The following is a 27,455-nucleotide window of genomic DNA, read 5'->3' on the forward strand; positions in this document are numbered from 1 at the left end:
TGAGTAATATATATATATATTGCTATGTAAGTTGAACCTCAAGTACAAATAAATGTCATTATATTTTCACATCTCCAAGTGATGTGGTGGGAGTTTCTACACTTAGTCCACTGAAGGAGCCTCAGGAACAGAAGGTGGGCATTGGCTAGAGGACACCCTTGAGCCTTGTTTGACATTTTAGCAAGTTCAATAGATATGCTCTCTACTGGGTACTTGCTAATACAAATTTAGCTCAGTAGCTATGTGGAAGCTAGACTATTTAAGACTTCTAACACAGTTACAGTCTTCAAAGTAAAAGACAAGCCTTCTTTTTATTTAGATATGCCTCAAAACTAGTTAGCCCAACAGTACAAGCTAATGCACTAGTGGTTTCTGAGGTATGGAAATTGGTAAGTAACCAATTTTAGAAAGTGTCGATTTTTATTAAAGTTTTAAAATTGCTTTTAAACAATTTTTTAAATAATTAAAGCAGGCATGTAGAGACAGCCAAAAGCATGTTCGATTCTAGGAATTCAACTTAAATGAATGCCATAGTTTTAGAAAATAAGAACTCATAACCCATTGAGATTTCCCTTTTGCTTTTCTTGATCTCATTTATCCACAAAACAAACCTGAACAGCACTATAATTTCCATTTTAGCAACTCCTTCCTTCCTTTTCTCTGTCCCTCCCTCCCTCCTTCCCCCCTCCCTCCCTCCCTCCCTCCCTCCTTCCCTCCCTCCCTCCCTCCTTCCTTCCTTCAGCAAATGGCTAACCTAAAGCTGAGGGACCTGATATAACTTCCCCAGTGTCACTCACAGAGCAGGTGAGAATACAGTGAAAGAAAGCACAGATCCCTGCTTTTCTACCTCCTGGTATCATGCCCCCCAAATCATCTTAGCACTTTGCAAACACAGTCCTGGCTTTGCCTGTGCAGACATTTAGGACTGACAACCTAAACTTCCTATGGTTTTACATTTAACAGAGAAGCATACTTGCCTTAGTGGGCACCTTGTGAAAAGAGTAAGCTCTTGTTGGTTTGAGCTTCCCGCCACGTTCACTCCAGGTGAGCTGTGTAGGCAAAAACAGCAGAGATGGAAGAAATTAAGTCTCTAGTGCACCTGTGGCATTATTTTTAAAGGACAAGTTAAATACCTTTTGTTGTCGTTGTTGTTGCTGATCTGGGTGTTGTCTTGGGGGCTCTTGGCTGCAAGGGGCCACACCTGGTTCATTAACCCGGCCCCATGCAGCTGAATGTGAAGAGTTGGGGTAGAAGATTGCTGTGCATGGAGAGTTCTCAGGGAACCGTGGGTTGAAATAAATTTTGTTGACTTACAGTAACCACAGGGGTGCCCATATGAACCTGGGAGTGTAAAGGACACTGGCTCTTTTGTTAAGGCTGAGTTGATTCTGGTTTTCTCTTGCTGGCCTGCTATGTTGACATTTCAAGTTGATAAACTTTGTCTTCAGTGACTCCCACTTCCTCTAAAATAGTCTGATTACTTCTCTCCTTCAGTCTTTGAGAGTATTTTCCCTGTGCACAAATAAAGCCAGAGGAAAGGTATTTATCATTAACTGTAATAACACTAAGGTGTTAGTGGTTTAATATTCTATGTCCTTCAGAAATATTTTTAAAAGGAGATACATCAGCGAAAATAATAATAATAGTGTTTACTGAGCAATGACTGTGTACCACATTTTATCTTATGTAAGCTTTACAACAACTTATTTGGAGGTGTCATTAGCCGCATTTGTCTGGAGAATTGAAATTTAGAGGTTAAATGTTATCACATATATAGTTAAGTATTAGCAGTTGCAAGTAAATAGAAGAGTCCATGCTTTCAACCCTGTACCATTGCAACTCAAAAAGATCAATTACTTAGGGGGGAAAAAGTAGATAAGAGAGATAGGAACTACAACCTCCTAAAATGCTCTTTACCTCTGGCAAAATTAATAAACCCTATGCCTAAAATGTCCAATACTATAGCCACTAGCCACATGTGGCTATCTAAATTTAAATGTCAATTAAAATTAAATAAAATGAAAAATTTAGTTTATCGGTTGCTCTAGGCTCATTTCAAGTGCTTGATGGCCACAGGTAACTATTGGTTACTGCCTTGAACAGTACAGACATAGAAATTTCTGTCCTCACAGAAGTTCATCTGGACAGAGGCTAAGCTATTTTGGACAAGGTGAGAAGTAAGATATATTCTTACTCTCTATTTTAAAACTCTATAGCAATACCCAAAGGAAAATAAGTGGTATGGGGGGGGGAGGGTCTCTCTGTAAGAGAGGGGGGATCAAATAAAGGGAAAGAGAGAAAGAAGGAGCCAGAGTCTTTCCTGGGGTACTGAGGGCAGTTACCACAGACTTCATTTGGATAGAGGGGTGCTGCAAGACATAACTGGAGCTCCTAAGGAAACACTGTATTGTAAAAGTAAACAAACTGTACAAAGAAGGGTTTCAAGATGAACTCCAGGGACTTCTGCTTCTGGCCTTTCTCCTTGAAACAACCAAAAAATAACCAACCAAAAAATATATGAAACCACTATTTTCAAGACACCAGGCATCAGAAAACAAAGGACAATGATCTCTGAAAAAAAGAAAAAGAAAATAGATGAAGTAAAACTACAATTGCCCCAGGTTATAGCTTGAAAGAGATTCCAAGTCATGGGTTAAGAAAAGGGAGCCCACACAGATGCTCACAGATAACCTGAGTTGAGGAGACAGCTGAATGCCCCAGAGACCAAGGCAGATGAGACTGCAAGACAGAAGTCTGCCTGGAGAGAGAGCTCTACAGATCTCCGGAGGGTCCACTTCAAGAATTCAGCAGAGTTGTGAAGCAACCTCTCCAAACTGGCCCTGCCTTTCCATGGGTAGCCTACATGGCGAGTGATGTGAGTGGGTCAGGAATCCAAACCTGGTACCACTCTGATGGGCATTACTCACTGCAGAGCTCCCCCCAGCTTGCCTGAAGCACTGTTGGAGCTGCACTGAACAATTTTACCTCCCCTCTGCCCAGTCTTGTCTCCACCAGTTTCCTTTAATAGGTTTGATCCCTAAAAAACATCTTAAATGCCAAACTTCATCTCGGGATATGCTTCCAGAGAATCCCACCTTTGACAGAAGAGAACAACTCCAAGATCTGGAGTCTGGCTTGAACAATGGTAGGGATGATGGTGCAGTTTATTGAGATGAGAATTACTTTGAGAAAAGTAGGTTAAGTGTAAGAATATTTGGGGTGGATATAGTGTTTCATTGAATTATGTTTAAGACACCTATAGATATCCAAATAAGGATGTGAAGACCATTAGCTATGTGATTCTGGATCTCAAGTGAGAAATCAGATCCAGGGATAAAAATATAAATATCATCAGCACTCAGACATGGAACTGGGTTGAAAGAGTCTCTCAAATTGCTTGAAAGTACACTAGACAGCCCACAGGTATTATAACATACAGGCTGGGGCAAAATTAGGTTTACAGTTGTTTGTATGGAAAATAATACAATAATTAATAAATAATACAAGAATAAACTCTCTGTTCTGTGTGTTCATAATTGTAAACCTACTTTTGCTCCACCCTGTATTGAACTGAATAAAGGAAGTTCTTGGTGATATGAATTTTACTTTTTTGGGGGGGGATACACAATGCATGTTTATTATCAAGGCAAAGTTTGGGAAAATTCTGCCATAAAAAAACTTATTAGTTTTTTTTTTTCACTTGGAATTCTCAATATTTTTTTTTGCAACAAAAACCTTTTTATTTTATTCCTGGCTAAAATAAAATTTGCATACTGCTAGATTTACATCCTTCCCCATATTATAATGAAGAGATGAGTTTATCTATGGTTGTTTTCCACTTTAAGCTTGTTGTCTGAAGCTCTGGAGACACCCATATTTCTTGCTGCTAAATGTAATGTCAAACTTGTGGATTAATGAAATATTTTTTCTTAAGATTCCATCCACAGTTTTCATAAGAGGCCTGGCACTTAATAGTGAATATACTCTAAACAGGCAATTTTTAGCCTTTTTTATCGCACAGCACACATAAGCTAATTACTAAAATTCTTGCGCACACCAAAAAATGTATTATATTTTTTGCCAATCTGACAAAAAAAATAGGTATAATTTTGATTCATTCACACCAGATTGCTGTTTTGTGTTGGCTGCTGTCATTTTTTTATTTGACAATCTAAGGGAAAAAAGGTCAGTGCCCCTGATTAAATAGTCAGGTATTGCATGTTTAAAAATTCTTTTGGCACACCAGTGTGCCCCTTGGGATGCACTGGTTGAAAATCACTGTTCTAAGCCTTTCAAAGAGGATTTATACTTGAGAAATGTGAAAAACAGACATATAGAAAATACATGCTTTATTATCGAATATCCAACTTTAGATCTGCAAGCCCCAAGACTGCTAGAATAAGAAGTTGAATTAGAGAAAGAGAAACATAGGCATAAAGAAACAAAATAGCAATAGATAAGTATCTATTAATAATAGCCTCAAATATAAATAGATTAAATGCTCCAATCAAAAGACATAGGGCAACTAACCAGATAAGAAAACATGACCCAAATATATGTTGTCTACAAGAAACCCACCTTAGAACAAAAGACACAGAGGCTGGAAAAAAAACAAAAAACAACTTCTGGAGGACTTTAAAGGAAGGATCGAGGGTGATACAGTCATAGTAGGGGACTTTAACACTCCACTGACTTTACTGGATAGATCTTCCAGACAAAAAATCAACAAGGAAAGAGTGACTTTAAATGACACACTAGGTCAGATGGATTAAATTGACATTTACAGAATATTCCTCCCCAAAGTTGCAGAATATACATTCTCCTCAAGTGCACATGGGTCATTCTCAAAGATAGACCACATGTTATGACATAAAACTAGCTCAAGAAGACTGAAATCATATCAAGCATCTTCTCAGACATTTACACCATGGAATACAATGCAGCTATGAAAAAGAAGAATTCCTTACCCTATAAGACAGCATGGTGGGACCTGGAGAGCATTATGCTAAGTGAAATAAGCCAGTCAGAGAGATCTTAGTCATATGTGGAATCTAATGAACAAAATAAACCAATGAACAAAATAGATCCAGAGACATAGAAGCATGGAACAGACTGACAAATTTCAGAGGGAAGGCAGGGGTGGGTGGGTGGCTGGGGACAGATTAACCTAAGACCTTATATGCATATATGCATAACCCAAGGACACAGACAATAGTGTGGTGAAGGCCTGGGGGGGGGGGGCAAGGTGGAGGGGGTCAATGGGGGAAAAAGGGAACATTTGTAATACTTCAAACAGTAAAGATAAATTAAACCATAAAAAAATCTGCAAGCCCCTAGAGACACTGTGAGGACATATATGAAAATCAAATCAAGGTCATTTCTAAATAGAATTCATCGATTCCAGGGAAAGGTAACCCTAAAGTATAAAGCATCCCCCAAATCCTCATATATTTTTTTAAAATAACAAAGCAGAGTACTGGCTCTGGGGTTTTTCCCTATCCCTTCATTTTTACTTTCTTCTGACAGATGGACAGTCTCACATGACATACCAAGGGTGATAAATCAAGTCAATGAGCAGAGGCTAGAATACAGGCCTTGCCTGTGCAGCACAGACATAAGAGTGAAAAATCCGTCCCCATGCTGCCAAGAAACAAATGCTGCAGTTAAAGTGATGGTCCTCCCTGATGCCATGCCTATCAGGAGACACAGGTGCTGATGTTTGTTTTTGTTTGTTTTAAAGTAAAAGACCATATCCATTTGTCCAAACAGCATTTGCTCTATAGAAAACCATGGTACTTTGGCACCATGCAGCCTCAGTCTAAGAGAAACAAATGGTTCAGAGAATGAAACTGAGAAAATTTCATATATTCAGCAGAGAAAATACATGCTGGCCAGCCGGGTAAAACCCTGGGCAACTGAAATCTAAAAGATTTCCAACAGACTTGATCTTTTTGGAAGAATAATTATAAGTGGAGAACATTTCCCAAGCCCAAGGCCAGAGGTTGTTTTGTTGATAGGAAATTAGAGAGTTCTGGGAGGCAAACCTACCCTAGTAAGATGGAGATAGGTAGGATGGGAAACGCATTGCCAGCTGCTGTGTGGACATAGATGCTAGTTTGGATCACAGTGGAAGGATCACCACAATCCCACAAGGAGACAGGAGACATTTCTGAAGTAAAAAAAGGCCTGAAACCTTATGCAGCAATTGAAGAAAGAGGGTATAAAACTAGCAATGGCCAGGGATGGATTGGGTGAGAGATGCTGGCTAAAGATGAGGTGACCTTTAGAGGCTACTTAGTAGACGTAAAGGAAAAATCACATGTTTTGCATATCCATTGCATAAGTCAGCTGTGCAAAATATCTCATGAGCCAAGGTTAATAATGGAACTGAATTTAGCATTAAGATTTTAGGAGAAAACATTTTTAACTTTAAGCAATAGAACTTTTTAAAATGTGTACTGGCATTTTCAATTTTTTGCTCTCCATAATTTGTAAGCGAAGAGAGCTAACATACAAAAGCTTTGTATTAAAGTATTAGATTGTAATGACAAAATAATTTCTTAAGAAATAGAAAACCTCTCTTACATTTAATCCAGTAGTAATCTCAATATTTCAAAATTCTCTGTGACATTTATAGAAGCATGAAGAGAAAATGTTGGGTTTGGTCGGGGTAGGGAGTAGCACAAAATACATTATATTAATTATATTATTATATTATATATTATATTTTATGATATTATATTATATTTTTATATTATATATTATTATATATGCAGACACTTCTCTGTATTTCAGTTAGAGCATGAGACATATACTAGAGGAAATAAATGCTAGCAGACTTTTCCCCCCTGAAGCACACAGAGCTGAGCTGTGATTTAATAAGCTGGCATGTCCCAGAACTAAAGAATATTTTTTGTTAGAAAGAAGTAACCTTCAGGGTTTGGGAGAGGTTTTCAAATGCAAAAGCGTTTTTCACCAGAAACATAATATTAAGTTACAAATGATCTGTGACACCTGCCATTCGCCTGTGCTTAGGGAAAAAATAAAAAGTTGAGCAATAAAGGAGTGAAGCCTGTGCTGCTTGGAAATGATGATGTTAGCTCCAAAGAAAAGATGCCGGAGGCCCCTCAAGCCCTGAACCGAGGGCAGAGGGCAGACAAACAAACATCCTAATAAAAAGAAGCACCCAGGAGGCTGCACTCAGCACTGAATATAGCAAACACACACACACACGCGCACACAGACACACACAGACACACAGACACACACATACACACACATGAGAGAGAGAGAGAAATAGAGAGAAAATCACACTAAAAGCTTTTCCTTATATTGTATAATGTTTTAAACATATCATCTCATTTGAGCTTTAAAAAAATAGCTAAAAGAGGTTATGATCTCTTATGTACTAATGAAGAAACATTGGCTAGAAGAAGTTAAGTGATTCATCCAAAGTCACACAATATTATTTTAAAAGTCGAAACGCTGAGTATTAGCATGTTCAGTATTTAAGAATATTCAATGCTTCAAAAGCCCATAGCTCTTAATACTAAGCCATATATCAATATGAAATATTAATCTTCTTGAGGGACTTTTTCGATTAATGAAATTAAATTCTTGCAATTGCTGTTGTACAAGGAATGTCTTTTCTCTGTTTCGGGGTCCTTGAGGAGGGGTTTCCTCTGAGCACCATCACACCTCTTCCTTCCTTTGCTCAGGCTTTAGCAGGTGACAGGCTTCAGACTAGAAAGCAGGCATGTGTGCAGAAAGTGAAATGTTGATGGTGGGTGGTGGGCCGGCAGCTAAATAGCCATCTTATACAGGTGAATAAAGAAAATTTGAAGTTATTAAAAGGGGGTGGGGTATCCAAAGGGAAGGGCTACACAGCACTGAGCCAAAGGGTTTTGGGTCCATGATGGCAGCAAAAATATACTTGGGAAAATGAAATAAGGAAGTTGCATGGAAGTAACAGGAGAGTCCAGGCTGGGCTGCTTTGGCTGCCTGAGAAGTCAGAGAGAGAGAAGGGGACAGGTTCAGGGACCTTGGAGACAGGCTCAGGGGGTAAGCCCGGGACAAACTGCTGCTGCCCATTGCTCCCCTGGTTGCAAGTCTCCTGGGCTCCCCTCAGAGAGATGGAGATGGTGCTGGCGTGCTCCCCTGGTGGGGAGACCACACTGGGTCCTTTGTCCTGAGAGTATTTATCTCTTTCTTGCAGGCAGGAATCTTAGGGGAGGTCTCAGGGGAGGGTCTCAATAGAATATTCCTCAGCTTTCCAGGTGTGTTCTTTCATGGTCATGGTCTCCACTGATTGGCTGGTGCCAAGGCCGTGGGTCCTTAGTCAATGTAGCTGGTCCTGGGGCAGCCACCCTGCCACTAGTCTGGTTTCTTCGCTGCTTATCTGGGCCTGGAACTGAAATACAACTAAGGCCTAGATGTTATCTTTAGGGAGGAAACACTTCAGGGGGTCTAAACCGCATGACTAGCCACATGCTAGGGGAAGAAAGGTTACCCTGGGGACAAAGTTCTTGTTTTCCCAGTTTTGCCTCTTGCTAGGCATCCGGGGCTTCCTGCCCTGGTGAGTCACTGTACCCTAGTTTCTGTACCTGGCCCATCCAACAGAAAGCTCAGGCCGTCTCCTGTTCAGCCGCATGGTCAGGAGAGCTGCATTAAGAGATTTCTTTGTACAGCATGGCCTGTAGCTGGCTGGGTATATCTGCCCTATTCTGGGTTCCAGTGAACAGGCCAAGTTGGCTGTCACTTTGATGTTATTATTAGAGGAGTTATCTTGGACTCAGTTTTTACTCTTTGTCTTATTTCTCAAGTTGTTAATCCCAAATGGAGGAGAGGGATGACATTTATTGAAGACCCACTCAGAAAGCCCAGTGATACCAAAAATACTTTCATTCTAAGCATGAATGCTATTGATATTTCAAGTCCAGCTATCAGGTTCTGGTGATGGTGGACTGAATAATTTGGCTCAAATTCTGAGTAAAAAGTTCTTTATCATGTTTTTTTTTAAACATATTCTCAAAAGGCTTAAAGAGTTAAAACAGCAAAGCATTACCCAGAGGCTTAGGAAGATGAGGTCAAAAGTTTGGAGCTCCTTTTCTCTTGCAGAGTCCAAAAGATATGTCAGAGAGGCTAAGAGACTGGAAGCTTTCACCAGATTAACCTATCAAAACTAGAGTCAAAAGTTTTAAGAATTGGAGGGAAGGACAAAAAAGTATCACCCTCAGAGTAAGTGTAAGTCAGAAATAGTCTCTTGCATAGATTGATTATAGCTGAGATTTGAATCATTACAATTCTTGAAATAGAATTGAAGTGATTCTGCATTGCATAGAGCCACCAGATACCTGGAAGAAGCAAACATAAATCAGCTCTAGAGAGAGATAAAATCATATAACAGACCTTGGACTGTTTCCACAAACAACGTTCCAATTGCAAGCCCTAACACAAGTAAAATGAACATGGCACAAATAAACCGAGTGACCAAAAAATAGAAAAATGATCGAAATTATGGATTGACGATCAACAGAAGAGCATATCTGAATGGGCAGAAATTATGAAAATATACTCAAAATATCTAGTAAAAGGTGAAATACAAATACAAATGAAATAACACATTCACTCATTGGCTTGGTATAAATTTTAAAAGGTATTTCTCTGTTAGCAGGGAAAATCAGTACACTAAAAAATAAACAAACAGAAAACCTTGTTAGAAATGTTAAGTTATACAGCATTTTCTAAAAAACAATTTTTTAACATCTGTCAAAACTAAAACTAAAAATGTGCTTACAATTGGGCAGCCCATTCATGGAACTCTAGTCTATAGAAATAAAACTATTAGTATATAAGGACATATGATCTATTATTCTTAGTGGCAAATAATAAATAAATAAATAAATAAATAAATAAATAAATAAATAAATAATAAAAGAAAGGGAAAGATGTTAATTCCTACGGAGCATATCTGAATAGCTAGCAATCATGAAAGCACACTCAAAACTCTAGTCAATGGAGAAATGTGTCAGTTTATATAAGCCGGAAAGTAAGTTCCAGAATTCCCTTCCCTGAATGGTAGCAATTCAGGGGCAAATTTGCTCAGGATTTGAAAGCCGAAGGTGAAGCAGTATTTGTTACATTCTGAAGGTCTATGTAGATGGCCAGATGCCACTGCAGCTTGCAGGTGGTGTTGCTGATCTGTAGGCTCACCTTGTAGGCCTGGGGCAGCCACCAGACCCACATCTACTCCAACTCCCATGGAATCTCTTCTTGAACTTCTCTGATGTCTGGGATGGGCGCTTGGACAACTCCATGGTGAAGGTCACCAGTCTTTATCCATCTAGCCAAACACATAGCCAAGGTGCAAAGCAGTAGAAGCAGATGTGGGTTCTAGTTTGACTTTATTGATTCTAGAAATCATCACAGTTTCCAATGTTTCCTTACTCTCGCTGTCTTCATTTCCAGAATGTCTTCCAAACTGCTCGTCCTTCTGACCTACCTCAACTTCAGACTCGCCATCTGCGGAGGTAACAGGCATCCATTGACTTAGTCACCAGCTTCCACAAATGCATTGAGTCTAACCTCTACAATAAATCCCTTTTTTCATGTCACGGGGCCATTCTGCTTCCCTGATTGAACTCTGATACAATTCCTATTAACAGGAAAGTGGCAGAAGGTAAAAACAACTGCAAAAAAAAATCATAACATTAAGTCTATGCAAAATTATGGGTGTATAGAGAAATAAAATGTTTTTTAAAAAATTAGATACAGCCCAGCTGGCATGGCTCAGCCGTTGACCACTGACTTACGATCTAGGAGATCCCTGTTTGATTCCTGGTCAGGGCACATGCCCAGGTTGCGGGCTCAATCCCCAGCAGGGGCTTGCAGGAGGCAGCCGACCAATGACTCTCTCTCGTCATTGATGTTTCTATCTATCTCTCTCCCTTTCCCTTCCTCTTTCTGAAATCAATAAAGATATATTTTAATAAATAAATAAATAATTTTTCCAAAGTTATAGCTATTAAGGAGACAGAGCTGTAATTTGACCCCAGAGATACATGGCTCTTGAGGTCAAGCTTCTAACTACCACATTATAACATCTATCTTAGCAAACACTTCTAACTACAATATTATACCATCTATCTTAGCAAACAAACACTTTGACTTCTAAAATTTTATTTTCAAACCTCTGCCCATGGTGTCACTGCATTTCTTGTCAATCTCCAACACATACTAAACCTTAAACTTATAAATTTGATACTATGGGCTTGGCTATAATTTAAATGGGGAACTGGATGTTTAACTATAACAAAAATAATTATATGTAATTCTTACATATGGAAAATGAAAAAGGGCAATTGAGAGCATCCAGATCTTCAAGATGATACAGATAGCTAGGCACAGACCCTAAATGACATAAAGACCTATTCCTAATTAAGACCATCATATTACATAATCAGCAGTTTTCCTCCTGTATTCTCTGTTTATCTATAATTTGTTTACATCAACATGAGCTGAATATCAACCTAAACTTTGAAACATATTCCCTAATAATTTACAAACTTCAAAAACATTCAATCAGAAATGAAATGTCCTTACTTGTCTAATTAGCAAAAACTATTTCTCTTTGTATATATTGTCAAGAAAAAAGCCTACAATGTATCACGAACGTGATTCATTAGTCCTTTATTAACAAGCAGCACAGATAAGAAAGATAATTGGGAGATTATTACTAAACGTTAATGTTCTTTGGCAAAACTGGGTATATATATGTGTGTGATTCAGTTGTAAAATAAACAATTTGACTGACCTTTGTTTCTGGTTCCTGAAAAAAAGACTATATCCCCAGTTTTAGGAGTATCTTTGTTATGCTAATGAAATGATTCCTGGTGAACCCCTAGATAGCTTAAAGGTGGGAGCTGGTCTTAAAATGACCAATTACATGATTAAAAAGTTGTGGCTGTGAGCCATGTAATATGAGTCTGACCTTCCACAAAAACTCTGGACACCAAAGCTCAGTGGAGCTTTCCAGTTGGTAAACACATTGATTGCCAGGAGTGACATGCCCTGATCCCATAAGGAGAGACAGAGAAGATCTGCATTCCCTCCCAGACCATGCCTTATGCATCTCTTCATTTAGCTGGTCCTCCTGATTTGTATCCCTTGTAATAAAACTATAATCATAAGTATAGCACTTTCCTGAGTTCTGTGAGTCATTCTAGTGAATTGTTAAATCTCAGAGAGTTGTGGGAACCCCCAACTTTATACCAAGTGAGAAATTGAGTGGCCTGGGGGCTCCCCCAAACTTGTAGTTGGCCTTTGAAGTTAGGGTGGTCCTGGTGGAAATGAACCACCCTCCATTAAACTTGTGAAGTTGTTACTGGAAAGAGGACCTGGTCGCAAGTGGGTCTGCCTGGGCCCAGCAGGTAGTGTGTGGGTTCTTGACTTCATGCAGGAAACATTTCGCAACATGAATCCAGGTGACTATGAGGGAACATTTATTTAAAATGGGGACAGTAAAACAAGAAAAGGCTTAGTATAGAAGAAGCAACAGGAGAGCCTAGGCTGGGCTGCCCTAGGTCTCTGGGAAGTCAGAGAAAAGGAGGCCTTGAAGGCAGGTTCAGGGAGTAGCCTTCAATGAGCTGCCTCTGCCCATTGCTGCCCTGGCTGCAAACCTCGTGAGGTCCTTTGGGGTTTAGGAGATGCATGCCTGTGGGGGAAGAAGAGGGAGAAAAAGAAGGGAAAAATAATGGAGGGTGCTCCCCAAAGGGAGATCACACACTGGGTCCTTTGTCTTGAGGCTTTTATTTCTCTCTTGTAGGTGAGAATCTTAGGAAATGTCCCAGGGGAGGGTTTCAGAAGCATATTCATCAGTTTTCTAGGTGTGCTCCTCCAGGGTCGTGGTCTTCACTGATTGGTCCGTGTCAGAAGAGGGGGTCTTCAGTCATCACAGCTGGTTCTGGTGTTGTCCACCTGGTTTTGTTGCTTTTCTGGGTCTAGAGCTGAAATACAAGTGAGGTCTAGATTCTATTTCTAGGGAGGTGACTGTATCTGCTGTAACTCTGTCAGTTTGTTCAGCTGTCTCGGTTTCCCAATTCCACTTGCCCTGGCTTACTGTCCTGTCTCAGTAAGGAGCGGGGGACTGCTTTATACCAAGTAGTCAGGAAGGACTTTTTGATATAGCGACATTCATATAAATAGCTCAACAAATAAAACTATGTATACAATTATTTGACCATAAAATACGGCTATTTACATATAAGCTCAAAGATCAAATCAAGGGTGTCTTCCAGGAGATGGATTTCTTTTGCTCAGAGGCCATGGAGTAGAATCAGTATAAACAGGATAAATAAAAGGGAGACAAAAAGAGATTCGATGCCACAGGAGAAAAAGAGTATCTGACATTTGATGCCCTTAATTTTATCTATTGCCCTGGAGAAGAGTGTGAGAGACCACAGGAAAGACCATTAAAGATTTCTGTGAGTTTGTGAAGGTTTTGAAAAGGCAGCAAGAGCCAAAACCAAGATTTCTGAGACCCACTCTTTCATTATGATATTCCACTTTTATAAGATTGTCTATTTCAAATCTTTTTGAAAAAAGATGGGAGACAGAGGTCATTATACTGACACTGTGCTCTTTTTATATAACAAAAAATAAAAGTTGGTGATATATTTATGTTGAATGTTTGATAATAACAAACTCCTATGGCCACTAGATATTTAAATGTGTACTTGACTTCCTATCTTGACTTAACAACATTACTTTTTCTCATTTCCCTGTTTTCTTTTGCAAGAACAGCTTTTTAACTCCTTGAGACAATCAGTCAATAAAAACACCTGGTGTTTCTATAATAAGCCCCAAGGTGTGGTGATGAACAATATAAGCAAAGCTCTATTCTCATGGTGTTGACTGTCCAGAGAAGCCACCACTGCCAGGAGCCATTGCTGCCCATTTGGAATCACCAAGCACCAGGTCCACTGATTCCAGGATCTTCAGGAAGATTCTCTCACCTGCTTAGTGTAGCCTGAAGTTCTATGTAATACTTTTTATAAGATTTTTATATCTAATCTGTGTCAATCCATTGGAGAGAAAACCCCTTTAACTTTACATAGCTCATTCATCAAATCCCCGTAAAATTTATGAAGTCCACTTGTAGGGAGCAGGGAACAAGTTTCATTAGCCAGCTAGATGTTGGCCCTACACAAATTAGGAACCTTGTTAGATAACTGGATTTATACCCAAAAGTGAGTTTCTTAACTTTTTTGAAAGATGTTGCCAGGGCAATGGGAGTTGGGAAATAATAAGAAAAAAGCAAAGCTATAAAATGAAGAAGGTAGAAATAGCCTCTGCAGGATGGAAAACACTCGACCTAAATGACTTACTTTTCTTGAATTTCTGAAACCATTCCTATTCTTTCTTGCCAGTTTTCACTAATTTATCAGGGTTCTTGGCTCAAAGATCAGGCTGGAGCTCTTGGAAATTCTTCATGACTGACCAGTGTCTGTGGTGATTTTGGACTGATTTTGATATTTTTCACGCATCCTCTAAAGTAAAAAAACATGGAAGCCCTGATTTTAGCATTGGTAACAGTAACCGGTGCTACTGGAAGACAGGGACACTGAATACATACTAACTGGTAAACTGCACAGGAGTTTAGCTGGGTGGGGAGAGCAGAATAGTTAAAGTGCTCACAGGCTAGAGTCTGGGAAGTTATAAATTAGGGCTTTTTTGCATGTAAGAAATGCAAGAAATATATACATGCAAGAAAGCAGCTAAGTATCCAGTCAGAGCAATGGCAGGTGACATCACAGGAAATGTCTGTCTTGAAATGGGCCCCATCTTAGTCATTGTTTTTAATCTGACTACGAATGATAGAACAAAGACAAATGTTCCTGATAGTGTATCAAACACTTTGTAGAATATAACTAACTGTCTTGGTTGAATCTGAATCTGAATCTGAACAGCAGCATAATCTCCCAAAGGTTCTTCTTAACATTCATGTTTTCTTGGGAAGTTGAACATGAATCCTGCTGACCATGTCTAATCTGCTCTCCTGAACGCAAATCCCTTCATTATTTTCACTCTCACCCTGTTCCACTCCACTTGCTTTCTCCCCTCAGCCTATACCCTGCTTCTCAACTAGGAGACAGCAGTGCTGGGAAACCACCCACCTCTCCAAACTTGTTACTTTGGTCTAAGCACATGACTTTGGTGGCTCTTGCTTAGTGCAAGTAAAGAGAGAAGAGACAGGCCACCTTTGAGTGGAAATACACTAATCTTTCTTTAGTTCTTTCTTTCTCTCTTTCTCTCTTTCTTTTTACAGTATATTTATTGAATATTTACACTGTCCTAGGCTCCAGAGGAAGTTATATCTAGGAAGCTGATAGAAAAAGAGAAACAAACCAACAATATATCTTTATAACAACAAACCTATAAAGTAGAAAATATAATTAATTTCATTGACTTACTTTTGCAACCTGTTCTACCTCCCGCTCTGTTTTTAATTTCCTCTTTTTGTTTATCATCTCACCATCATGTCAGTTTCTCAAGTTAAAAACTTTCTGTAATTTATGATGCCCTTTGAGTCGACCATCCTGGGAGGATCCCCCCAAGATGGCTCTGAGCACCTCAAGGACATGATAAAGCCTGGGCAGTGAGACACTTGGGGATCTCCTGATGGTGGCTGGAACTGTGATGGAAAGAACCAGAAGAGAATCAGAAATATTAGCTAAAATAAACCTCAGTGGCTTCTCAATGCCGTGTTTGTGTCAAGTAGCATTCTAAGTAAGTCCTTTTAAATAAATTCCTTTCATCTTAACAACATCCTGTTTTATCTCCACTTTACCGATGAGGAAGCTGAGACACAGAAAAGTTAAATAACTTTCTAAAGACACACTGATTATACATTGAAGAGCCAGATTTCAAACTTAGAAAGTCTGGTTATAGAACCCAGACTCTGAAAACATCATCTTTCTTTAACAAGTATAAATTCCACAGTGCTAAATTTTTCTTTAAAGTAAAAATGTGGATTTAATGGTATCTTGAGAAGAATTAGATAAACAAGAGGCTTATGGTATTTACAACAATCAATTGTGAAAAGCATTTATTATGGATAATTCCAAAACTGGTTATTAAGAAGAATGTTAAGAGCAGCTCTAGCAAATACTGCCAAAAAAAATGCTAAAAACTTAGAAGTCAAAGAAGATTTCTGCAGAAAAGAGTAAGTTTTGGTCAAACCAAAAGATGGAGTTCCTACTCTCACCTCTTTTTAAATAAATAAGGCATCTGCAGAGTAACAAACTAATGATCCAGATTCCAAGTCTCCTTTCAGTACTGTGGGGAGCTCTGTGCACTCATGACCCTGCTACTCATTCTGGTTCCTGGGGAATCTTTTGTTCAAGAAGCTCAGAACATGTAAAGACTAAGATCTTGTTCCTTGCATGAGTATTGTTAATCACCCAAAAGTTAGAAGGAGTGCCAATTCAACTAACAAAATCTGTTTATAAAACAAGGTTAATCAATTGGAAGCATGTGTTTCTGCCAAGTGTACTAAGTTGTAATAAAAAAAATTGCATTCAAAAATACCACCACCACTTACTCAAATCAGTTGACAACACAAAATTGGGAGGATGTTATGCAGTGAGATTGTCAACCCGTATTGTAGAATTGTTACAGTTACTGCCTTGTGTTATGGGCTGAACTGTGTCCTCTCCAAATTTCCTGTTGACTCAACTGTGGAAAAAAGCTTTGCCCTTAAGAAAGACTATAATCTATTTCATAGAATCTTTAGACATTGTCACTAGTTATTTTCACTTATTCAATAAAGATTTGGAGCCTATGTTCTGTCAGGAACTATGTAAAATCCCAGGGGATAACGGAAATAAGAGTAATATAATCACTGATTCACTTAACAGTAATGAAGAAGGAGTTTGCAATGTGGTTAAGCGTGTCTCTTAAAATTTGAATGCTGTGCCCTGGCTGGTGTGGTTCAGTTGGTTGGAGCACCAAAAGGTGGCAGGTTCAACTCCAAGCCAGGGCACATACCCAGGTTGTGGGTTCAATTCTCAGTTGGGGTCTGTGTGGGAGGCAACCGATTGATGTTTCTCTCTCACATCAATGTTTTTCTCTCTCTCTTTCTCTTTCTAAAATCAATTAAAAAAATTTTTTTTGAATGCCAGGCCCTTAACTATATGTGTGGCCTTGAACATGTAGCTAAAGTTCTCTATGATTCAATATCCTTATGTTTAAAAATAGAGATTAAGACCTACTTTATAGCAAGATATTCTTTTTAGGGGATGCATTCAATAAATGCTATTGATTATTATGGTTGTTTTATTACTTCTATAATAATATACTGCTATTCTACTGTTAGCAGAAATTCCAAACTAGATAACATAAAGATAATTCAATAGCTTTTTAATCCCTTTGTATTTATTTTAAAAATATAAAAGGATTGAGATAGATTTGTGAGATTTCCTGGAGGAAACAGGTCCCCTGTGTGGGCCTCCAAGAAGGCAATAGGCTGCGCTGTGAGATGCAGGAAGAGCAAATAAGGACCAGTGTGTCTTCCTTCCCTTCAGCCTAAAGAGGGTACACTTGGAACCACTTGGACTTTGTTACTTAGAGTTGGGAGACTCTGTGATACCTGGTGCACGCCTGACACATGGGCAAGAAAGGGAAGATAGAGAAGAGCATTTGGGAAGTAACTATGCTTTCACTGAACTTGGGGACAACGAATGAATGAGAGTTCTTTGTGGACCAAATGTGGACTAGAAAAAAGAGAAAGCATGTGCCTGGAACCATTTCAGATTCCTCCAGGAGAGTGATGGGGACTTCAACAGGGAGAGGCATGTAAAGCCCATGCCCCAGAGAGTCTGGATGAGGGAGTAGTGTCCCACCAAAGGGAAGGCCACTAGAGAAGGGATCAGCTTTAAACATCTGCTGGAGCCAGAGAAGAAGCTAACTTATGCCAGGTTCAGTCATCAGTCGAGCAAGAACCTGACTGTTCTGTATCCTATTCTCTCATTCCCCCCTGATTCACCCCTGGTGTGTCTGACACAGCAGAAGGAGTAAATGAAAAGACTGCAGGATGTTTCCCACCCCTTTTCCCACCCAAGATGCATGGTCAACAAACTGTAGGCCCCAGAAGGAGCAGGAATAAGAGATGAAATTGTAACCTTGATGGAAGAGTGAAATGTGAATGCAAGTCTTAGAATTCTCGATTTATGATTTGACAGAGTGCTTAGTACCTTAAAGTAACAGTCTGCATTTACTTTTTCTTTCTCATGATCATAAAGGTCATAGACCTACTCAGTTTCATCTAGTGACAGGAAAAAAGCTCTTCTTGGTGAATAAATTGTAAAGGGGCAGTCAGAAACAGAAGACCTTTTCATTATGATTACAGCCCCAACCATCATGCTTCTTCCATGCATCTTCTACACAATTACCAAAACCCACTCCAGCCTTACCTGGTGCTTAGTAGTTAGAGCGTCAGCCCATGGACTGGAAGGGTCCCAGGTTCAATTCCAGCCAAGGGCACATACCCTTATCAGGGTGAGTGCAGGAGGCAACCAATCAATGTGTCTCTCTCACATTGATGTTTCTCTCTCTCTCCTTCTCTTCCGCTTTCTCTGAAAAGCAATGGAAAAGGTACTGTGTGAGTACCATATGACTACTGCTATTAATCAATAGGGATATCTGTGAGTTCTGGCATTCTACTGAATTCTTTTCAGGATAATCTCAGTTATTCCTCACAACTTTATGAAGGAGGTATCACTATTCTACCAATTTGCCCAGTTAGAACAATGAAATATAGACATCACGTTAAGTAATTTTCACAAGGTCACCTAGTAAATTAATTAGCCAGGGTTTTATTTTATTTTCCTAACACAGTGATTTACATCTTTATTGTTTTCCCAAAAGGTCCTTTTTCTACTTATTATTAAAGCTTACTTACTCAGAAAGATTAATGTTAACTTATCACCAGTTGGGGCTCACTAGCCTACATTTTAACAGTCATTTTCCAGCAATTTCCTATCATGTGTCTAAAAGTAGCCTCTTAAAACTTGATTCCATTTTATCAAGAAGCACAATGATCCAATAAGCAAATCTGAGTTCAGGTTATAATAACCCTCAGTAGATTCAGAAAAGATGGGGTTAAAGTAAAATGTCAAGAGAATTCTACTCCATCTAAGGTAGAAAGAAGTAAGTGAAGTCTTCTCTCACCCATAGGATGTGTGTTGTGCATTCAGAGTTCAAACAAGGAACTCAGGCTTCATTCAGGAACAGTTAAGGCAGCAGAGTAAACATCTACTAATTGGATACCACAGGATCCATGACTTACATATGCCATGTGAGTAAAAGACTTTAAGTCATTATATAAGCACTGTATATCAGATGCGATCACTATGTAAAACAATCCTGTAAGACAAATGTAGAAAAACATATTTCCAAGAAAGAGAGAGTTTGTAGAACTACAATCCAATGATAATTTCCTCAAGTTAACATGTAACTCTCCAATCCTAATGACAAACTATGCATATTTAATTGAGTATTTAAATAGCAGATTGTACCTTCATCACTGGCTCGTTCTGGCCATTAATAATGAAAAATGTGTTTGCATTGCACAAATACTACACTTACATTTTTAGGCCTGAAGAAAGAGTCCTTATAACACCAGGAATGAAAGCCTAAAGCATGACTTAAACATTGAGCTTCAGGAATTAAAATATAAGCATAAAAATAATTCATAGATTCATAAATCATCTATTACAGCTGTTATCTGACCATCAACTAATAGGAGAAGAGTAGTAATATGTTTACTTATGTGTTACAATTTCATTAAATTATTAAAATAATGTGCCTACCACTGGAGTACAATTTTTATTATTGTTTTCTGCTATAGATTTTCATTTAGACTTGGATATCATCCATATTTATGAACTAAGTGTTTCATAACCATTTTGTACTTCTTTTCAATGGCAGCCCTCTAAGGCTACCTACAATATTGAATGAGAAATCTATTCTCTAGCCTGAGCGAAGGCTCAGGGAAACCAGGGTAGAAGATACTATGGCCAAGAATGGGTTTACATTATTTTTTCTGTGCTCAAAATCTGAAATCCATATCTTGTCTAGTAAAACAAAAACCTCTGTTTTATTTAGTCAGTACTTTTTAAATCATTTGTAAGTATTTAAGGCAAATAGCTTTAAGTATATTTTAGTATTTTGAATATGAAATCAGTGGTCTGAACGCTGTGATCAGCAATTTCTTGAGTCATATCCACTGGTGTTATTCAATACATGATTTTACATGTTTCGTTCCTCTGGGATTAGTAGACAAAGCAGGCGGCAGCCCCCTTTAAAAACTGCTTTCATTTGCTTAATAATTTGGATGATACTCATGCTGCTATATTGAAAAAACACTAAGGAAGCAAATATTTCCAAAATTCTCCAGCAAAGAGTAAGCTTCCCTTGCTACAAGCCAAAGTTCATCTCATAAATTGCCAATAAAAGAAAAAAAAGAAAGCAATCTTTGTTTTTAGACTAAAGCTGTCAAAGCTAGACTTCTTTTGTTGAGTTTCTGTGCAGTCCTTCTTAGAATCCACTAATATAAACTGACTTTAGAGGCCCCCAGGGTCTTTGTAAACCCTTGAGTTGGAATAACATCTGGTAAGGCCTTCAGGATCATCTTCTAGTCCAGCTCCTTTGTCTAACATGTGAGGAAAAGGAATCTCAGCCATCCTAGCTATTTTCCTGGTCCTCCTTTGGTCTCCTCTGCTATACTGAAACAATAAGGAATCACAGTGAGTACTTTCCTTTACCTATCTGGAATATCGTTTACTCTTAGCCTGAAATTTAATTCTTTTGGCAAATTATCAAAATAAAGTGATTTATCCCTCTCCCTTGTAAAGTACTAAATTCATTCAGGTAGATTCACTTTTTTATAAGTCAGACTAATTACACTTACCTTCCAGTTTATAGGCTTTAGTTTCATTGGCAGTTAAAACATTTATTTGCATTGTCCTCGTTCAAAGATAATTGGAATAAAAAATCTCACAGAATAAATTCAAGTCAGCACCCACCGGAATCTTAAATGGCTTTACACATATCACCCTCTAGTGTTTCAAAGAAGCAATTTGCATTCTGGCCGTAGAAAGTTCAAATCACTGGAGACTCGATGTGAATGAGCGGCCACGGGCAGACCGGACAGCATGATAAACTTTCTTTACTGTAATCCAGTCCCTTCCAGGAAGAAGCTCGTTTCGATTTCTTTGGCAAGATCACAAGTTGTGTGTTTTTTTCAATAAGTGAATAAATATGAGACACTAGTGTTGATTTCACATTCTGCATGGATAAATGCAATAGCAAAAAGGATGCGTGACCTAGTTTTCTCTGGTTTCTGCTTACGAAGCAGAGTATAGCATCATCTATTAATTAGTATACACTCTTATTTTTAAAATAAAATCCCAAACAATTATTTTGTCTTTTAGATTTTGCATACTAGCACTGAACATAGACTTCTGTGACATAAGTGCTAATATATAAATATGAATATCTTATAAACACTTGATAGAATAAATAAAGGCAGTCTCACTATCACATAAGTTGACACAGCATGAAATGCAGTGTAAATCGGATCCTTATTACTATACCACGATAAGAATATATAATAAAGTAGCACATGAGCTTCTTTACATCATTAATTGAGTAATAAATTGTCAATCTACGAGTCTGAGAGAGGCACCACTGATGTTTAATTCCAGTGAGAAGTCAAGTATTTATATGATGTCATTCAATCCCATAGGACATTTTCTACAAGAAACACTTTCAGAAAGTCAGTGTGACATTTAACACGCATTTCTTTCTGTTGCATATGTGCCATTAGCCCGTACATTCAAGAATGTAAACCTAAATCAGATAAAATGGGATCATTTCTGTTAAAAACAAATTGAACACTAGCTAATGGGTAAGTAAAGGGCAAAGGCACAAATAAAAAACATGAAAATAAAAAAAAAAAAGAAAGAAATCTGCATTTACAAAAAATAATAATAATAAATAAAAGCACAAGGTGTTGTCAGCTTCAGACCCAAACTCATCACACCCTCAGAATGCGATCCCGAAGAATGCACTTTGTGAGTGAGTTGGGTGTTGTGTGCATGACCATCAAGTAATAGGTTGGGAATTTAGAAACAGTTACTACTTGGTAAGAGGGAAGGTGAATGACAACACAGGAGGAGCCTTGGAGTGTCCAACTGAAATCAGCTGGGCAGAGAACAGAACCAGGTACAGGACAGATGGGAGAGTCTGGAAGGAGGAGAGAAAGTCAAGGCTAGAGGTGGGAGCTTAAGCAGAGATTTTATATTGGGCTCTGACTTCAGCCCTGACTAATTTGGGGAGGGATGCTAACAAGGGTGCACACAGCCTTAAGTAATCTCTATCCTTAAATTTTTCTTCCTGCCCAGATGCTCTTAATTGGACATATAAACATGAAGGACGGCAAAACAATAGAACGTGCGTTTGGGTGTTGAACACAAGCGGAGAAATGGTTCTGAGAAGGGAGGCATAGACTGGAGAGTTAAAAGGCCTTAAATTTGTGGACTTGAGCATCCAAGAGCAAAGATACAAATAAATGTAAATATGTCTGCTATTTCCTGACCTTCTGGTAAGTTCTGCCTTTGGAGCACTTCTACCTACAAAGCTTGGACTTTTGAGGTTGATTCTGGCCCACGTCAATAAGCATAGAGTGTGATTATAAAAAAAAAAGAGAGATAAAGTTTTTAACAAGAATATCAAGCAATGGGTATACACACAGATGGTTTGATTCTTCGGACTACAAGCAGCCTTTAGTTTGTCCCTAATGATTTGAATTCTTATAATTGACTAACAGCACTCAGTCAAAAATATCATATTATTAACTTGGGCTAGCATATATTTCAAATTAGCAGGAGGTGTTTATTTTATTATTCATTTTGACTAATAATTTAAAGCAGTTCTCGCCCAGCCAGGCATGGCTCAGGGATTGAGCATCGTCCTAGGATCCAGAAGATCGAGGTTTGATTCCCTGCAAGGGCACATACCGGGCTTGCAGGCTCAATCCCTAGTCGGGGGCATGCAGGAGGCAGCCGATCAATGATGACTCTCTCATCATTGATATTTCTATTTCTCTCTCTCCCTCTCCCTTCCTCTCTCTAAAATCAATAAAGATATATTTAAAAATAATAAATAAATAAATAATAAATAAAACAGTTCTCTTAGACACCTTCATTTGCCAAATTTAGAAATTGGATAAAATTATTTGTTCACAGTAGTAATAAAGCAGAGTTGGTCAAAAGTGGCATTTGCCCAATAGTTACCATAGAAATGAACAATGAGGCTGCCTCTCCATATGTGTGAGTCAGACTTCCAGGCTTAAGCTGGCTTCCTACCCTCCTCCTGCCCTTCAGCCTTTCCTCGCTGTCTCCGTGTCTATCTTTGGCACTTCTCAGACTGTTGTTTGTTGTTAAAGGGCAGAGGAAGGAAAGAGGAAGAGGAAATGAATTGAATGAAATAAGAAAGGGCAGAGGGTGGGGAGGGAAAAGCCAGAAAGAAAAGAAAATTATTTCTCTTGTGTGTCTGGTACAGTCTCTGAAGGCAATTCTAAAAATGAAGCTCGAAAGTAGTTCAAAGCTTGGATATCGATGGAGAATTACCTTCTTGTGATCCCTGCCTCCTCCTACACCCTATATCTCTGGCTCAGGCCTTTACCGATAATTTTGCTGGTTTTCCCTACGCCTGGATCCCAAAACTGCAACCCAGAGAGATGCAGTGACATGTTTAAGACCACTCAGCTGGTTGAGTGTGTGCCAGAATTCAGACTGTGTCCACTCATGGACTCAACATGGATGTCAGATCTGGGGATGAAATGATTCTCTCTTCTTGAAATCTAAAAATAGGGACACAGTCTTCATTAGCCATATGAAAACTTGAACTAAAAGCCCAGACTTGGTAATTAAGCATAAGTAGTCAATCTGTAAAAAGAAAAGAATGAAGCTCAGGCACATCCAAGAGGAAGGACGTGTGTGCCTGTGTGTGTGTGTGTGTGTGTGTGTGTGTGTGTGTGTGAGAGAGAGAGAGAGAGAGAGAGAGAGAGAGAGAGAGAGAGAGAGAGAGAGAGGAACCAGGGAGAGAGAGAGGAAGAGAGAGAGAAAAACTTGATTACTTTTTCCTATCCACTCTTATGAGGAGCAGCTTCACTTTTTGCAATTAGGTCTTATAAAAGTTCTATGTTCTCAATTGCCCCCATCAAACCCTCCTTGACTTAGGTAATGTTAAAAGATAAACTGAGGCATATTAAAAAATTTAAGAATTTATTTGAGCAAAAATCAATTCCAGGTGAGTAGCACCAAAATGAAAGTAGTTAGCAGCACTGTCAACAAGTGTTATACAGAGAAAGTGTGGAAGACAAGCACGGAGTTATTTGATTGGCTGTTGCTTAAAGCCTAGTTGGATTATTGGTGATTAGCTGTCCTTAGCATTTTGATTTCTTAATACTGAAACATTTACAGGCTTAGGTTTTGGTTTACTTACATAGGCCGCCAGAGCATTAAATCCACATCAGTCTAATGACCTCCTTGTTCAATTAATTAACAGTAGTTTGAGGAAATTTCTGTTTCTTGTAAAACTACTTTAGCTACAGGGCTTACACCAGCTGAAGAGTGAGCTATTGGGGGGGGGGGGGGTAGAATAATAGGAAAATGGCACTCTAGCCACGGCTAACATTAGCAGATAAGTTCTCCATCTCTAAGACACCAGTGTGTTATTTGAATCAGTTGCAGGTCTTTCTCCAAGAGGGCCAATGTGCCCTCCTGGAGAAAGACCTGCAACTGGTTCAACAGTCCTCATGCACACAGCACTCTGATCGGTGCTCTGATGACAGAGAAACATGGCTGGTTCTTCCTTCAGCTAAGTTAGATTGAAAACATCCGCATACCTGCCATTCCATCTAGCCACTAGCATTCTCTGCTCTCAGTGAAGCCACGTCTCTTCCCAAGGATGTTGGTTGGATTAAAATACCAAAATTGGTATTTTCTGGGTACTATTTGCTATAACTATAAATGGGGGGGAAAATGTAGTGCAGGTTTTGCATTGTCTTTTACTCTTTTCTCTTTTTTTGTTGTTGTTTGTTTTATAAATCATTCCTTTAACCACTTTTATTACCTTCACACACACACACAAAAAGATTTTGATACTGCAAAGTTCTCTTCAACTGCAATGAATGTGGCTTCACAAATGAGTGATTATTCTAACAGTAAAGGAAGCTTCTGAATAAAGGGATGTAAGAGTGGGCCAGGATATAAACATATTACTCAGTGGCATTTTTATCACTTAACAATACAGTGATTCCAGACTGCTTGTGTCTAAAACCTCAGTGTATACTTCACCAGATAAGGAGCTTCTCTCCTACACAGAACCATTAATACTGACAAATACACTTTAACACTGGGGCACTATCCTCAATCAAATGTTAAGAGTTAGTGGAGTCATTCAGCTGTCTAACTCCCTTTTTATATCATCAACTTTCCTTTTAAACTTTCCCAGCACTCAGTTGAATGATTATCTATAATAATAAGAGTTATGAAACAGCAATTTAAATTCTCAAAAAAGATAGGAAGGTACATATTGAAAGGTCATTAGGAGGACTTGGGATGGATCACAAGAAAAGAGTTTCCACAAGTCAGACTACCAGGTCGTTCAAGTGCAAGATAAATATGATTCTTTCTTCTTGAGAGAATCATAAAAGTCATTAATAAAATTACAGATCCTAAATAAATACCAACTTTATCCCAAACCCAGAAGAGATGCATGAGAGCAGTAAACCTCCCCTTGGAAGAGCTGAGACACCCAGTCATTGTGTCTCTAATTTAACAACAGTGTCTTCCACTGCCCCTTATTCTTAAATTAAATTTTAAATTTTTTTCAGATTTAAAATAATTGCAACCAGGCCAGATCAGGGTGTCAGTATTGGGAGTGATCACGGTGCTATGTGTTGCCATTTTTTTTATGTAGTTTTACCACAAGATCACTAATATAGCATATTTATCAATCTAAGGTTCAAATCTTGGCAGAGGGGACATCATCTTTTCAAAGTAGAAGACAGAAAGTTAACCAGTCAATCACAGTGAGATGAGTATGAGGCAGTCTTCAAAATCAAAGTTTATCCTGCCATTAAAAAATTAAAATATTTTTCCTAGGTGTTCTTTACCAAGTTACTTAATATATCCAAAATTTCTTGAACCTGCAAATCAATCAGAAATCTCACTAAAATGCTATCTGTGAGATTGTCTTTGAAATGATATCACTTTTTTTCTCAGCCTCTTAATATTTAAGAGGCTCAGAAACTCCTAAATTATTCAAGAGTTATTTATACACCTTTAATTAAAGTGAAAAACAACTTGTCTATTTGGAGTTAGAGATGAGATAGATCTTAACAGACTGGCTTAAAATGTAAATAAATACTAGTACCTTTGGAGTAGTGGGAAGGAGAGAAAGTATGAGAGCTCCTGGAAGACTAGATAAAATATTCTCTGAAGCAAAGGGAGAATTCTGTGGAAAATTAGAACATAAAAGGACATTATAATATTGCCCAGGATAATCTTTATTTAATAAGGTTCTTATGATTCTTTGTAAATAAAGGACTTGGAATAAATTCAGAATCATTCTACCTTAAAGTACATAGTACTTTGTAAAGGATTAATTATAGCAAGCTTCAAATGCATTAGCTTAAGTCATTTTTTTCTCCCACATTCTTCTGGCATACATATACATGACATGCTTAGCATTTTAAAAATCTTGCATCTTGCTCTATATGTCTCAGTGAAAAGATATATTTTATACTCTTTGTATTAAAACAAAGTATAAAATATTATTTGCCACTGAAGGTGGCAGACTGCTTACAAAGTCTGTGACTGACCAGCACATCTTCTCACTGGACAGTTATTAATGCCAAAGAATATTGGGGTGAAATGATGGTGATGCACTCACAAAAATACACATATACCCACCATCAGTAAGTGTGATTATCAAAACTTTAATGGCCACATGGTTTAGTGCTTCAGAGGGACTCTTGTTTTTCACATTTTTTTCCTAAATGAACATATTCTCTCTGATAAAGAAAGCCAAATTCTCTGTATAATTCCAAAAGTGACTTCTAGTCTGCCTACCTCAGAATGTATAGATGAGTAATGGAATGAGGTGGCTGTAATGGGAAAGTAAAGGCTAAGAGGGAAACGATGTAGTAAATAAAAGACATTTAAAATGATGTCATTTTAAAGGATATGCAAGAAACTGTTAACAGAAGCTGCCTTTCTGATGAATGGAAATTGGGAGTGTGGGGATTAGTGAAGGGAGATAACTTTTAATTTTTACTTTCAGGATTTTCATTCTAACAATTTTTAAGTCTGTGTATGTATCACCTT

Source organism: Miniopterus schreibersii (assembly GCF_964146895.1).
Source record: "Miniopterus schreibersii genome assembly, chromosome: 9".
Taxonomy (NCBI): Eukaryota; Metazoa; Chordata; class Mammalia; order Chiroptera; family Miniopteridae; genus Miniopterus; species Miniopterus schreibersii.